The following is a 15,688-nucleotide window of genomic DNA, read 5'->3' on the forward strand; positions in this document are numbered from 1 at the left end:
TGACACTTCGGCTTCCATTCCTTTGCTTCTTCTGTCTATACATGTGTTCCAAAATCTGAGTAGAAAAACCCAAACTCCCCTTTCTTAAATAAAACATGTGGTTAATACCTTACAGGATTTATCGGAGGCGTTTAATCACCCATCGGAAGCCACCACCCGAGCGTTTTAATCAACCATCGGAAGCCACCACCCGAGCGTTTTAATCACCCATCGGAAGCCACCACCCGAGCGTTTTATCAACCATCGGAAGCCACCAACCGAGCCTTTAATCAACCATCACCGAGCGCTTTAATCAACCCGCCACACTTATAGACATATATGGAATTACCATAAAACCCCTCATGGTCATATGTAACCATATAATATCAATACATAGAACTAGCATAAAAACTGCTTGACTCAATGTACACGGATCTCAAGGATTATATGGCTACTTTCATAAATTTCGGCGGGTCCGGATTTCGCAACCATAACAAAACTCTTAAGGCCTGACCTCCGATGAGGTGCGGACCCGATATGGCTTTAGACTCCCTTTAATATTGTTTCGGGTCCGATGAACATCGGCATTCGCTGTAAACAATAGAACAGCCTCTTCCGATGCGACGGACCCGACACCCTTTTATGATCCAGCCTATTCAAATTTCGGCTTCGTCAATTCGGAGAGTTCACCTCGGCGACTTTGTAATACAAAGGGTCTACGGAACCAACACTTTATGCTCCCCTTTATAATGGTTCGGCTCTGGTCTGTCGGAGCATACACTTCGGTGATTGCGAAAGGCTCCACTCCTCCGATGCGATATTGATTTCGGACCCGAAATCCTTATCCGCTGCACTTCAAAATACTTCGGCTCCGGGATTTCAGAGCATACACTTCGGCGGTTCCGAGGCCTCTCCTCCGATGCGATATTTGGTTTCCGGACCCGATATGGGTCTAGACCAAAATTAATATTCTTTCAACTCCGCCACTGTCCCACCTAAGGGGAAATATTTTGAATTCTCTGTGTAAACAGAGATATTCGATATAGTACTTGTAAAATGATTTAAGGAGTCTGTATAAAAAAGAAATGACTCCCAAGGCTTCAATCACATGACTCCGATAGCCCTATTTGTTTGTAATATATATATGGCTCCTCTTGCTCCTCTCGGTCCATTTTGTTTGCTCCTGTAGCTCCTCCGATGGCTCCTCTTGCTCTGACACTCCTTCGGTATGGCTCCTCTTGCTCTGGCACTCCTCCGATATATGTGGCTCCTCTGGTTTGGTCCGCTCCTCTTGGCTCCTTTTGCTCCTCTTGGCTCCGATATGCTCTGTCTCCTCCTCTTGAATATTGCCATATTGACATCAATGACAATCTGTGTCCAACAATCTCCCCCTTTGTTATTGATGGCAATATTCTTCTGCCTTCTCCCCCTTTGACATCAATGGCAAAGGAATGCATACGAACTCCCCCTGTCAAGTTGATCCCCCTGTCCTGCTGCATATTTATGAATAGACTTGAGTGAAGATAAAGAAATAACCCCCATCTTTTGTCGCAGGTGTTCGAATGCTTCCCGAGGAAGAGGTTTAGTGAAAATATCAGCTATCTGCTCCTTAGTACTTATATATTCCAAAGCGATGTTTTGTTCAGATACTTGCTCACGTAGGAAATGATACTTGATTGGTATATGTTTGGTTCTTGAGTGCATCACTGGATTTTTACTGAGACTGATAGCACTAGTGTTGTCACAATAAACGGTAATTCGTTGATCTGTACATATGTTGACATCTTTTAGCGCTTCCTTCATCCATAGTATCTGAGTACAACAGTCTGCTGCAGCAATATACTCGGCTTCGGTTGTGGATAATGATATGGATGACTGTTTTTTGCTGAGCCAGGATACCAAACAGTCTCCTAGGAAGAATGCATTCCCACTAGTACTTTTCCGATCATCTATATTTCCAGCCCAATCAGCATCGGTGTATGCAGTTACAGTCAATGTTGAACTCTTTGGGTACCAGAGACCAAAATCAGAAGTTCCCTTCAAATATCTGAGAATTCTTTTTATAGCTAATAAATGAGATTGTTTGGGAGCCGATTGAAATCTTCCCACCATTCCTACTGCTTGCATTATGTTTGGTCGTGTGGCTGTTAAGTATAGAAGGGCTCCAATCATTGACCTGTAATGAGTTGCATCTACTAGAGGGGAGTCATCATCTTTTCTCAGTTTGCAGTTTGTGGTCATGGGGGTGCTCATGGGTGCACAGTCTTCCATTCCATATTTTTTGAGCATGTCTTTTAGATATTTGGCTTGAGATATATACAATCCTGCTCTGGTTTGAGATACTTGAAGTCCAAGGAAGTGGGATAGTTCACCTATCATTGACATCTCAAATTATTTTGCCATGCTTTGAGAAAATTCATGGCTCATTTCATCATTATTACTAGCAAAAATCAGATCATCGACATAAACAAGAGCAACTAGTAACTTACCTTGATCTGTCTTTATGTATAGATTGCTTCCAGCCACTCCCTTTTTGAAGCCTTGTTGTTGGAGATAGTTATCCAGTCTTGCATATCAAGCTCTAGGAGCTTGTTTCAGCCCATACAAAGCCTTTTTCAACTTACAGACTAGGTCCTTTCCTGTTGTCAGATCAAAACCTTCTGGCTGCTCCATGTAGACTTCGTCCTTGATTTCCCCATTTAGAAATGCTGATTTCACGTCCATTTGATAGATTTTGAATCCTTTCGAGCAAGCAAATGCTAAAAACATCCTGATAGCTTCCATACGGGCCACTGGTGCAAACGTCTCTTCAAAGTCAACTCCTTCAATTTGCGAATAGCCTTTGCAAACAAGTCTTGCCTTGTTTCTGATAACCTGTCCTTCCTCATTCATTTTATTTTTGAACACCCATTTGGTTCCTATTATGTTTTTGTCCTTCGGACGAGGTACCAGCTCCCATGTCTTGTTCTTCTCAATTTGGGACATTTCTTCTTCCATTGCTTTTACCCAATGAGGATCCTTACTTGCTTCTGTGAATGTTTCTGGTTCTATCATAGATAGGAGGGCAATGGCTTTTCTCTTGGGTGAGGTTGTTATCCTTCTTCTAGTCTGCACACCTTCAGCTTTATCGCCAATGATCTATTCTTCTGGATGGTATCTTTCTACATACTTCATCTTTGAAGGAGTATGAGACGGTTCTCTTTCCTCTTCTTCTTCTTCATCATCTATCTCTTCTTCTTTAGATTCTTCTTCTTCAATGAGAAAGTCATCTTCCTATTCTTCAATTTCCTTTTCTGGAAGATCTTCGTCAACCTTAACATCGATGCTTTCCACTATTTTCTCCAGTCGAAAATTGTAGCACTTGTAAGCCTTGCTCCGTGGAGAGTATCCAAGAAATATCCCCTCATCAACCCGAGAATCAAATTTTCCAGGTGAGCCATCATTTATTTTTATGAAGCACTTGCTTCCAAATATCCTGAAGTACTTCACCGAAGCAAGTCTTCCTTTCCATAGCTCATAAGGAGTTTTGTCACAATTTGGTCTTAATTGAGTCCGATTCAATGTATAGACAGTTGTCCCTACTGCTGCCCTCCAGAATTTAGGTTGTAGGTCAGCTGCTAACAGCATGGTTCTTGCCATTTCTTGGACAGTTCGGTTTCGTCTTCCAACTACCCCATTTTGCTGAGGTGTTCTGGCAGCCGAGAATTCCCTTTTAATTCCATGAATATTGCAGAACTCACTGAACTCATTTGATGTGAATTCTCCTCCTCTGTCTGTTCTGAGACACTTAATTTTTGAATCTTTTTCGTTTTCCATAAGAGCTTTTAAATTATTAAAACACTCAAAGGTTTCAGATTTATACTTTATGAAATATATCCACATCATTCTAGTATAATCATCAACAAATAACACAAAGTACCTTTCTCCTTGGAGTGCTTGATTTCTAGTTGGCCCACACACATTAGCATGGATGATCTCCAAGGGCTTTGATGTACAGTGTTCCTTTGTCTTGTGGCTAGTTCTGGTCTATTTTCCATGTTGACATGGACCACACACTGCTTGCTTTGGTTTGGACAACCTTGGGATGTCTTGTAGAGCTTTGATTTTGCTGATATTGACAAGATTTTCAAAGCTGGTATGTCCAAGTCTCTTGTGCCACAACCAACTCTCATCTGCTTGACTCAAGTAGCATTTGTTCTCCTCAATCTTGTTCGGAACGTAAATATTGTCTGGTGTTCTTACTCCTTTTGCCACAAGTTTCCCAGTGACAGAGTTCCTTATTTCACAGTCTTTGGTGCTGAAGACAACCTTATGTCCTTGATCACAAATTTGGCTGACACTCAGAAGGTTGTGTTTGAGTCCGTCAACCAGCAGAGCATCTTGAGCTTTTCCTTTTCCATTGATCAGAGTAACTGTTCCTCTTCCTGCAATTTTGCTAGTTCCGCTTCCAAAGGACACATTCCCTTCCTTTTTGCTTTGAGATAAATTTCCTTCTGTCTCCTGTCATGTGTCTGGAGCACCCACTATCCACAAACCACTGGTTTCCATTATTTTGCGCAAATAGATCCATGCCGCATTTGTCCATTGCAGAGATCTTGCTACTCGTCTTTCTTCCTTTGAGTGGGCAGTTTTGTTCATAGTGTCCATTATTGTAGCAAAAAGAGCAAGTCAGATCAAATTTAGTCAAGGGATCGAATGAATTGAAGGTTTTGATTTGTCCCTGTCTTTTGGGAGCATATGAGTTGATTACTCGGTCCTTTTGCGTTGTCTTTTCACTTCTGTGAGCCATGTAGTGTCTAGCTTGGTGACCGAATTTTTTACAGTGAAAATAGTGTCCAAGAAATATGGTGTTGAAGCAACCATGGTTTAATTCGCCTTCCTTTCTGAGAATTACTCCTCCCTCGTCCTTTGGATTTTTGATGGGCCCTTGGTGGAGTACAAGTTTGTATTTGTTGTAGTGTCCATGATTCGACTCCACATTCTTCTTTGGAATAACTCTTTCTTGATTCTTGGAATCTGGGATGCACTTTTGATAAGATACTTTTTCATCTTTTGGGTTGCAGGAAAGTGCATCGGCATAGCTTTTCGCACTATTCTTAGTGCTTGAGGATTCTCCCTTGAAACCTATTCCAGACTTATCATGTTGAGGTTTTTGATTTTTCAGAATAGTATCAAGTATTTGAGAGCTTTTACAGCCCTTTTTAATTTGCTCCAACTCCTTTATCAGAGATACTACTTCGGCCTCATGTTCTTCACAAGTCTCTTCTTTTTCCTTAAGCTTTGTTTCCAAGAGATCTTCTCTCCTTCTTATTTCCTCATTTTCCACTTTGAGAGAGATAATTTTGTTCCGTAGTTTCTCGTTCTCTTCAATGGCACTTATTAACAGTTCATCCACATTTCCTTCTTGCCCCGAGTCATCATCATCTGTGAGTGCCATGAATAATGCTTCTTGGCTTTCATCATGATCGCTTTCCTCATCTGATTTCTTTTTGATGACCATAAACTCATCCTCATCAAACTCATCTTGCTTGGAGAGAAGGTTTTTCTTATTGAACCCTTTCTTTTTGTATGTCATTCTTTTAGAATTTCTTTCATCATCACTGTCATGTTTATGAGGACATTTTGCTGCATAATGACCTATTTTACCACATTTAAAACAGATAAGAGGATACTTGCCTTTAAGCTTAGATCCTCTCTTTAGCTTTCGTACATATTGAGCCAATTCAGATTCCACATCTGACTCATCACTACAGTCATTCCTTTCTTTCCCTTTCTTTGACTTTGAGGCCTTGAATGCTGCATCTTTGGAGCTAGGTCCACCTTTCCTCATTTCATAGGCAGTCAGAATTTCATCCATTTTGAGGGTGTCAAGATCCTTTGATTCTTCTATATCACTTATTTTGGAGTCAAATCTGTCTGGAAGGGACCTTAATACCTTTTGTACAATAGTACTTTCTTCAACCTTTTCGTCCAATCCTTTCAGGGAATTTACCACTTCAGCTACTCGGAGGAGGTATGCTGCAATATCTTCTTCCTCTTCCATCTTCAAACTTTCAAATTGTCTTCTATGAGTTTGAAGCTTTGCCTTTTTGACTTTTGAGTCTCCATCGTACAAGCTAACTAGCTTCTCCCACATTTCTTTGGCAAAGTTACAATGCATGATTTTTGTAAACTCGAAATCAGTGATTCCACTAGTGATGGAGTTCATGGCCTTTGCATTTGCAATGTAGGCTTTCCTCTCATCTTGGTCTGTTGGAAGAGTGGAAGTCGCTTGGTATTCAGTTTGACAAAAATGCCAGACTTCAGGTCCAAGGGACATTAAATAGTAAGTCATTCTTTTCTTCCAAAAACCAAAGTTAGTGCCATCGAACAGAGGAGGTTTTCCTGATGCTTCATGATTTCTCATCATGGTTGTTGATCCTTCTTCAAGCTGTTAGGCTAGAATGAAGAAGCCTGCTCTGATACCAATTGTTGGAAATACTGAGAGGGGGGTGAATCAATATTTCTTTTTCTCACTATTGTTTTACTAGTTAAAACATATGTGTTCAGAACACAAAATGAACAGCAGGAATAAATGATTTTATTAATATGACTGTGCAGTAAAATAAATACAATAAATAGAATGTCACAATTGGTTGCCAAGCTCCAACTTGGACTTTGGTGAGGTTGCAACCTCCTGAGCACCAACTCTATTTTGCCAAGACACCAATCTTGGACTTAGGAGCACCAACTCCCAAGGACTTCAATCCTTTTCAATTCTGAGGCTCCAACCTCTTTGGTATACACTGGTGTGCTGCTGCGCTCTTTTCAGCTTCCACTGCTTCTGTTGCCCCCTTTTCTTCTGCTGCTTCCACTATCTCATGCTCAAGTTATGCCATCCACCAACAACCACCTTCAGTTCTTTGTTTTTCTTGCTTTTATATGTTGCATCCCCTGTCCATTTGTTTCCTCTTACATGCTGGCTCTTTGGCTTCTTCCTCACTTGATCGCTTGACACTTCGGCTTCCATTCCTTTGCTTCTTCTGTCTATACACGTGTTCCAAAATCTGAGTAGAAAAACCCAAACTCCCCTTTCTTAAATAAAACATGTGGTTAATACCTTACAGGATTTATCGGAGGCGTTTAATCACCCATCGGAAGCCACCACCCGAGTGTTTTAATCAACCATCAGAAGCCACCACCCGAGCGTTTTAATCACCCATCGAAAGCCACCACCCGAGCATTTTATCAACCATCGGAAGCCACCAACCGAGCCTTTAATCAACCATCACCGAGCGCTTTAATCAACCCGCCACACTTATAGACATATATGGAATTACCATAAAACCCCTCATGGTCATATGTAACCATATAATATCAATACATAGAACTAGCATAAAAACCGCTTGACTCAATGTACGCGGATCTCAAGGATTATATGGTTGCTTTCATCAATTTCAGCGGGTCCGGATTTCGCAACCATAACAAAACTCTTAAGGCCTGACCTCCGATGAGGTGCAGACCCGATATGGCTTTAGAATCCCTTTAATATTGTTTCAGGTCTGATGAACATCGGTGTTCGCTGTAAACAATAGAACAACCTCTTCCGATGCGACGGACCCGACACCCTTTTATGATCCAGCCTATTCAAATTTCGGCGAGTTCACCTCGGCAACTTTGTAATACAAAGGGTCTGTGGACCCGACACTTTATGCTCCCCTTTATAATGGTTCGGCTCTGGTCTGTCGGAGCATACACTTCGGTGATTGCGAAAGGCTCCACTCCTCCGATGCAATATTGATTTCGGACCCAAAATCCTTATCCGCTGCACTTCATAATACTTCGGCTCCGGGATTTCGGAGCATACACTTCGGCGGTTCCGAGGCCTCTCCTCCGATGCGATATTTGGTTTCCAGACCCGATATGGGTCTGGACCAAAATTAATATTCTTTCAACTCCGCCACTGTCCCACCAAAGGGGAAAAATTTTGAATTCTCTGTGTAAACAGAGATATTCGATATAGCACTTGTAAAATGATTTAAGGAGTCTGTATAAAAAAGAAATGACTCCCAAGGCTTCAATCACATGACTCCGATAGCCCTATTTGTTTTTAATATATATATGGCTCCTCTTGGCTCCTCTTGCTCCATCTGCTCCTCTCGGTCCATTATGTTTGCTCCTGTAGCTCCTCCGATGGCTCCTCTTGCTCTGACACTCCTTCGGTATGGCTCCTCTTGCTCTGGAACTCCTACGATATATGTGGATCCTCTGGCTTGGTCCGCTCCTCTTGGCTCCTTTTGCTCCTCTTGGCTCTGATATGCTCTGTCTCCTCCTCTTGAATATTGCCATATTGACATCAATGACAGTCTGTGTCCAACAAATTCGACCCCTTGAGAAGGTTATATAAAGGAGCAGTTTGACCTCATTTGAGACACTCTCACTCCACAACTTTGATCCATGAAGAAAGAGTTTGATCTAAAGCTAGGAAGCAAGAAGAAGAGAAAACTTCTAGGGGAAGAAATAAGGATGAAGAATCTTTGTTTTGGGGCTTTATCTGTCTCACATGTGTGAAATTATAGGGTTTTGGTGCTGCAGAAGGAGGCTGAAGTTGCAGGTCCCAATTGCAGTAAGATGAAGTGCATAATCTTGTAATTGGGAAGGAGAAAACCCTATATTGACCTCATTTTCCTTGGGAGAGTTTTTTTTTTCTCTAGGAAGGTCGCAGGAGAAGACATGATTAGGGTTGCCAAGAGAATCTGCAAGGCCGAAATTGCAGGGTCGAAGTTGCAGGATGAGTTACAGTATTGAAGCTGGTAGGTTGAAGTTGCAGTTTGAAGCTGGTTGATGTAGAATCAAAGGAGGACTTGTTAGAGGGATGACTTGGTACTAGGAAAAGGACTGGTCTAGGGTTTGGGTCTTTGTATCTCATTTGAAGCAGATTATAAGAAGATAAGAGTTTTTGGGTTTTTCCCTGGCTAAGATCCTAAGATATGTGTCCTCTGTTGTTGCAATTTATGTTCTTGATATTTATTTTTTATCGAAGATTTAGCTAAAAGAACACAAGAAATCTAATAAGTTCACAAGAAAATATTAAGGTTAAGGAAAATAAGTATGATAATTGCCACTGTTGATTTTTCCAACTTGGTATCAAAGCTAAGATGAATAGGGAAGGCAGCTAGAAGGATTCACTTGTCAAGGGGAAGGGAAAAGGAAAATATCAAGAAAGGACTGAAGACAAAGAATTTGAGAAAAAGACTCATTGGTAGAAGACCTAGTAGGAAGGTTTCTACTAAATTAGATCAAGACTACATCAGAGGAAAAGTTCAAGAAGGGTGTTGATCTATCTTGAAAGAAAATCTATTTGGAAGGAATTTTTTAAGAAGGCGCCAAGGATCTTGGAAGTTGTTGTTGTAAGAGTCCTAGTAAATATCTTTCAAAAACATTATCGAAGACTCTTCAAGGATCTTGAAGGCATTAAGAAGGTTGAAGACATCATGGAGGAGAATCTTGGTCATCAAGTTCAAGAAGGTTGAAGACATCATCAAGGAGAATCTCGGTCATCAAGTAAGTATCATATTATTACATCATGTTTGAATCTTCAAGTAATATGGGTTATTTCTACAAGGAGAACAATAAGCTCATTGGGGCATCAAACTATCTAGCACGGAAGAAAAGAATTGACTTGAAACTCACAGAACAAGAAATAATGGAATATGTTACTAGGGAAATCACTGATTCAAGCAAGGATGAGAGACAAGAACTAGTAGAGTACAAGAAAGGAAGTAAGGGCTCAAAGTATCATAGTTGAATCAACTAAGGATTCTCTTATTCTCTTTGTCACAAATCTAAAGACTTCCAAGGCCATGTATGATAAGCTAGTGAATTTGTATTTGGTAAGTCCAACAGGAAAAAAGATGTCGTTGAGGAACAAGTTGTACAAAATGAAGAAATAAAAGGATGAGGATGTGTCATCCTTTCTCACGAGAGTCTCTCAACTAAGAGACCATTTGCAAGGACTTGGGGAACCAATAACTTATTTTGAAATAACCATATGTGTACTAAATGCATTACCAATAGAGTGGAGAAACTTTGCAATAAACATCTACTACAAAAAGGATTCAACTCCCTTTGATGAGTTGTGGGCACAATGCATATTAGAAGAATCAAGGTCAAGATGATATTGGATCAAATGAGCAATCTCAAGCCTTTCTAGCCCTAGTCAAGAAGCTGAAGAAGGGAAGTTTGGCACGTCCAAGAAGAAATACATGTCCAAAGTGCAATTTTTTGGATGCGATGAATTTAGACACTTAAAGAGGGATTTTCCAAACAAGCAGAACAATAAGAGAGATGAAAGGACTGAAGCCCATATAGCCCAAGCAGTGGAAGAACTTTAGAAGAAGGAAAAGAAGGAAGAGGTGAATGATCTTTATGAATACTAATTTTTCTTTTAAGATAATATGGTTTTCATAGCATCATAGAAAGAATCATATGATAGTAGTATATATAGAATTTACATGATTAAATTTCTTTTTAGATCTCATATAGATAGATGGATAGATAAACCATATTGCATATTGATCATCCAGACATCATCTAACATTACGCTAGAGGAAGTAATCTTTCTTAGGTAAATCATCATGATCCCTGGAGAACCATAATTATGAAGGGTCCTTGAAAGAAGCACTATGACAAAGGTTAGTATACACTCCATGTAATGTGGAATCAATATTTGTAAAGGGATGAAAGAATGCAATAGGTCAAGATGCAGGTTCTTTGTGAGATATATAGATAGCTAGATAATCAGATGAAAGCATAGGAATGCATGCTAGATATAAAATCTTTGGATAAGATTCATGTAGAATCTTGTGAAAAGAGAGTTGGTCATAAAATATGCTTAAGTATATGGATATATGATGTTGGAAAAAGATCAGGATTTGACTTACTTTAGGTTGTATAAAATAATTTAGGACTTTTTGTAAAATATGAAGTTAATGATTAACATCCATTATAAATCTCCAGAAGAAAAGTTGTAACTTGGTAATCAAATTTATCCTTGGGCGCTACGATGCATGATGGAAGATTCATATGGAGATGGTCCAAGAAGATGTTGATGGAATGGGAAGGTCATCATGGTGAGGCCGATCTATTTTTTTATGATTTGATTATCTGGTTAACATATTATTTTTCTACCTATAACAATGTTGCAGGGATGCATGATGACATTTGAGGTAAGTTCAATTGTATGGATGAAATATATTAAGGGAAGCTCGATATCTGGTACCTTGCAACTATGAAGTCAAGATGTGGACATCATGGGATTAAAAGGTAGCAGTTCGAGAAGATAACCTAGAGGTTAAAGGAAGTTCACTTTCAAGAATAAACTATGATCAACTTGAAGTTTAGAAAGGCTCGATGTAATGCCTTAATATCAAAGAAGAAAGTTATGAGCAAGAAGATTGGCCTAAAACCTATCACAATAATGAGGAGAGAAGGTGGCGCCATGATACCTTGAAAGAAAGAAATCTCAGTGATACAAAGGGAATACGGAGTCAGGAAGCTATGGAGAATTGGTCGCTGATACTCTTATAAAGACAAGTTGTAAGTCTTGTGATGGTGACTTCACAAACGGAAAGGAAGTCCAAAATATTCTCTGGATTTAAGAGGGAGAAAAGGAGTCTCCTTGAATAAGAGCAAGGTTCTATTCTAAAGATTAAGGGAGAATAGGGATGTCTCTCGATTTGAGAGGGAGTGATATTGGAAATCATATGTGCATTATCCTCTTCAGGTGATGAAGAGAGTAGCAGAGGATTAGATAAGCTTTTGTGGTTTCCTTAAGGGTATAACATCCAACATAGGAAAGGTATCAACAATGTTTGAGGATGGAACAAGTATCCAAGAGAAGATTGGTCAAAGAGGAACAATATTCTTTTAGGAATCACGATTGGAGATCCAAGATAAGAATAATCCTAAAAGGACATACCTTGTAGACATCCAAATGAGGTATGTACCTTGTAGAGGTAGTACGATATTACACGTAAAGCCTCCTAGCACAATGCTCTTGATTAAAGTAGATCTTGCCCAATTAGACCTCAGGGACAACATTGTTCATGATGATGATGTTTACAGTGTGGCTAATCAAACCAACTCTTCTTGTGAGAACTCTTCAATTTGAGATATGACGTTGTACTAGCTGTACAATTATGAATACCTCCCTAGTTAAGAGGGAGTGTTGAAAAGGTAACTAGTTTAAGTCTTCATAATTGTTGTACTCATTGGAATATGTATCTTATGTAACAAACAAGAGAATAAAAGAAAAAGTTATTATTATCAAATCATGGGTTTCATGCTCATGATTGATGGTCTTCTAGGTAAAAGCATGTTCTTCGTGCTTCTATTGTTTGTTAGGTCCTAGGATTTATTGGCTTGAGTCGAAGGATTCAACATCGTGTTTGTAAGACCTTTCGAGGAAAAAAAATATTTGTGAAAAAAATATATTTTTTAGTCTAGAAAGTCCTAGAAGATCCAAAGTACAAGTCGACCCTGGAAACATAAAGTCGGCCTAAAGAAGGGAATTTGGCCGCTTAAGGAGTCTATATAAAGGAGTAGTTTTACCTCATTTGAAACACTCTCACTCCCCAAGTTCAATCCATCAAGAAAGAGTTTGATCTAAACTTGGGAAGCAAGAAAAAGAAGAGAAAAACTTTGGAAGAAGAAAAAAGGACGAAGAATCTCTATTTTTCGAGCTCTATCTCTCTAACATGTGAGAAGTTCTAGGGTTTCTGTTGATGCAGAAGGAGGCTGAAGTTGTTGGTTGTGTTACAGTAAGACGAGGTGCAATATTGACCTTTTTGACCTTGGGAGAGTAGTCTTTCTCTTGGAAGGTCGTAGGATGAGGTAGGATTAGGATTTCCAAGAGACGTTTCAAGGTTGAAACTGTAGGATCGAAGTTGCAGGATGAGTTGCAGTATTGAAGTTGGCAAGTTGAAGCTATTGTTTGAAGTTGGTTGATGCAAAATCAAATAAGGGACTTGTTAGATGGACGACTTGGTACTAGGAGAAGGATTGGTCTAGGGTTTGGGTATTTTTGTCTCATTTGAAGCAGATTTTAAGAAGATAAGAGTTTCCTAGTTTTCCACTTGGATGGGTTTTGCCTTGGCTAAGAGCCTAATATCTGTGTCCTCTATTTTTGCAGTTTATGTTCTTGAAATTTGTTTGATGAAAGAACTAACAAAAAGAACACAAGAAATATAATAAGTTCACAAGAAAATATTAAGGTTAAGTAAAATAAGTATAATAGCTGCTACTACCGATTTTTCCAACATTGCTCACTTGATGTGTATTCTCCAATCCCTTCAACTTGCTCTTATAACATCCAGTTGGAGCTTCATTGACCAAGATCTAATCGTGATTGATGGCTCAGATCAATTTAGACTCTGTCAAAATACTTTTCCTAAATCCTTTAGAGAAAAACAAATTTTCTCAATTAATATCCATTAATTAATCAATTTTACTAAGTTAGGAACTTTGTAATTATTGTTAAATTAATTTAATTGAGAGGTTTTTAGCTGTTATCTCTCAAAACCTTTTTACGGGTTTTGGATATCTCGTGTTCCTTAGCCTCTCTAGCACCTTAGTTATTAGAACACCTATGTGATATTGTCACATCCATCAAAAACTAACATATATAACTATGTGTGTAACTATGCTAATGCATCACCATAATTGTGATAAGAGCTTAATCCACTCTTCAGGAGATGCAAAATAATTCCATCATGCCCTATGATTTCTCTTCTTGCAATCTTGGAATGAGATTGATAGTGTTGTGGCAATCACTACAAATAAGAAAAATTGTGGTCATCAATGTAGTGGCTTTAGGGTTTGTGCTAACCTCATTATAATAGCTTACCCACCTCATTATAATATCTTTCTCTTTTTAAGGTCAGGAAAATCCCATAAAAAATGACATAATTTCACCATAGCTAGGGAGCATAGTTCTCCTAGTTAATCAATTGTCAACTTGAGTATCAAATTCTCATTAGTTAGGACTTTCAAAGCTACAATTCAATCCACTAGTTGATTATATTATATTATATTAGAAAAAAACTTTGTATTCCAATATAAATAATATACATCATATATTATATATTGTCTTTTACATAGTAAGAACAAACATAAATTGGTGTGCTTATTAGTGATTATATAAAGAAACAAAAATACATAACGACAATATTTTGTCTCTTACAAGCCAAAATTTTCACTTTAATTTATTGTTGTTAATCATGCTTATCATGTCCAGTTCTTTGTACATATAAAACAAACAGTCCTTTAATGATAGATTATGAAGAGAAATCTTGAGAAAAACTAAAAATGAAACTCTATTGCTTCTCACTCCTTACCATCAAAGAACTTGTAAAAAGAAAAGGAACCTTTCTCTAGCATCAATGCCTCTTTTGATAGACCTCGATGTTTTGGTTAAGCTCCCTATATACATACTTGAATAGCGTGAACTTGAATTCCTGGATGGTGGATCAATATCTCTTGCAAAAGATATTTAAGGTGCATAATTTCTACTGTTATTGTTTTGATTTTCCAAAGTGATGACCACCTTCAAACCCCTTGAACTTGCAAATTTTTCACGCCAGTATCATTGAAAAATAGAGTAGTATCCATAGCTACTTTCATATTAGACCCTCTACCTAGGCATATCTTACATGAAAATAAAAAGTTCAGGAACATGACACTCCTATATTGCATCTGGGAGGATTCCCTTGGCTAGCACCATAAAAAAAAAATACCCAAAGGGACTTCGAGATCTAATGAGGGAGTGGCTAGAGATTTGGTAACTTCCTTTTGGGATTTTTATTAAACTAAAGAGAAAGTTTTTCAAACATCCCTACTACTTCCACTAGGAATATTTGTCATAGAAAATACTTAGATTTTAAGCCCACCATATACCATAAATAAGATGACACAGAAAAAATATAAAAGTTGCATCTAAGGTATCAAGGAACCATTCTTCCACATAGTATGCCAAACTGGGCTTTTTCTAGGACAACTTGGCTTAAACTTCCCAATGATTGAATACCAAACTTATATAGTTAACGGGTATTGCACGACAAGGTGAAGGACACTATTTGCTTCCAACCTAGAAATCAGACACCTATTAGGATTGATCCATCCTCTCTTATGTCCATTATCTCACATAAGGAGTTTATTGTAAAGTGGAATCCTTAAAACGATTGTGTATTCCATGGGTCCATGCAACTTGCAAATTTTAATCTCACCACCAAACCTTTGTACCTTTAAAGTTAGCTTCTACTTGAGCATAATAGCCCAATTTTTCCATGTACTCTCTTGTGAAGGGATTTCTTTACCAATAGAGGGAGTTCTCCTCTTTCTTAACTAACTTTATTAAATTAGAGCAAATTTTATTGACAAAGGCGTTCCATTCCTCAACGAATTGTTTATCCAACCCAAGGTCTACTTTAGAATTCAAACTTTTCCTACCCAACTTATGATTATCTAGTGATTTTGCATGCCTTAAAGAATAAATACCTTGGTCATGTAAATGTTTAAGGAGGTCCTCTGACAATCTGTAAGAGTCATCTACTACTACCCTTGACTCCTTGCCTATCTAAACTTTTTTCCCTTTTCCGAGTTTCCAAATCATCCAATTATCAACTAGTGGGAAAGTTTCAACGAACACTTTCCAAAATATATAGCTAGCCTT

Source organism: Pinus tabuliformis, chromosome 5_2, assembly GCF_031772625.1.
Source record: "Pinus tabuliformis cultivar Carrire ecotype Pingquan chromosome 5_2, CPIR1, whole genome shotgun sequence".
In the NCBI taxonomy this organism is placed as follows: Eukaryota; Viridiplantae; Streptophyta; class Pinopsida; order Pinales; family Pinaceae; genus Pinus; species Pinus tabuliformis.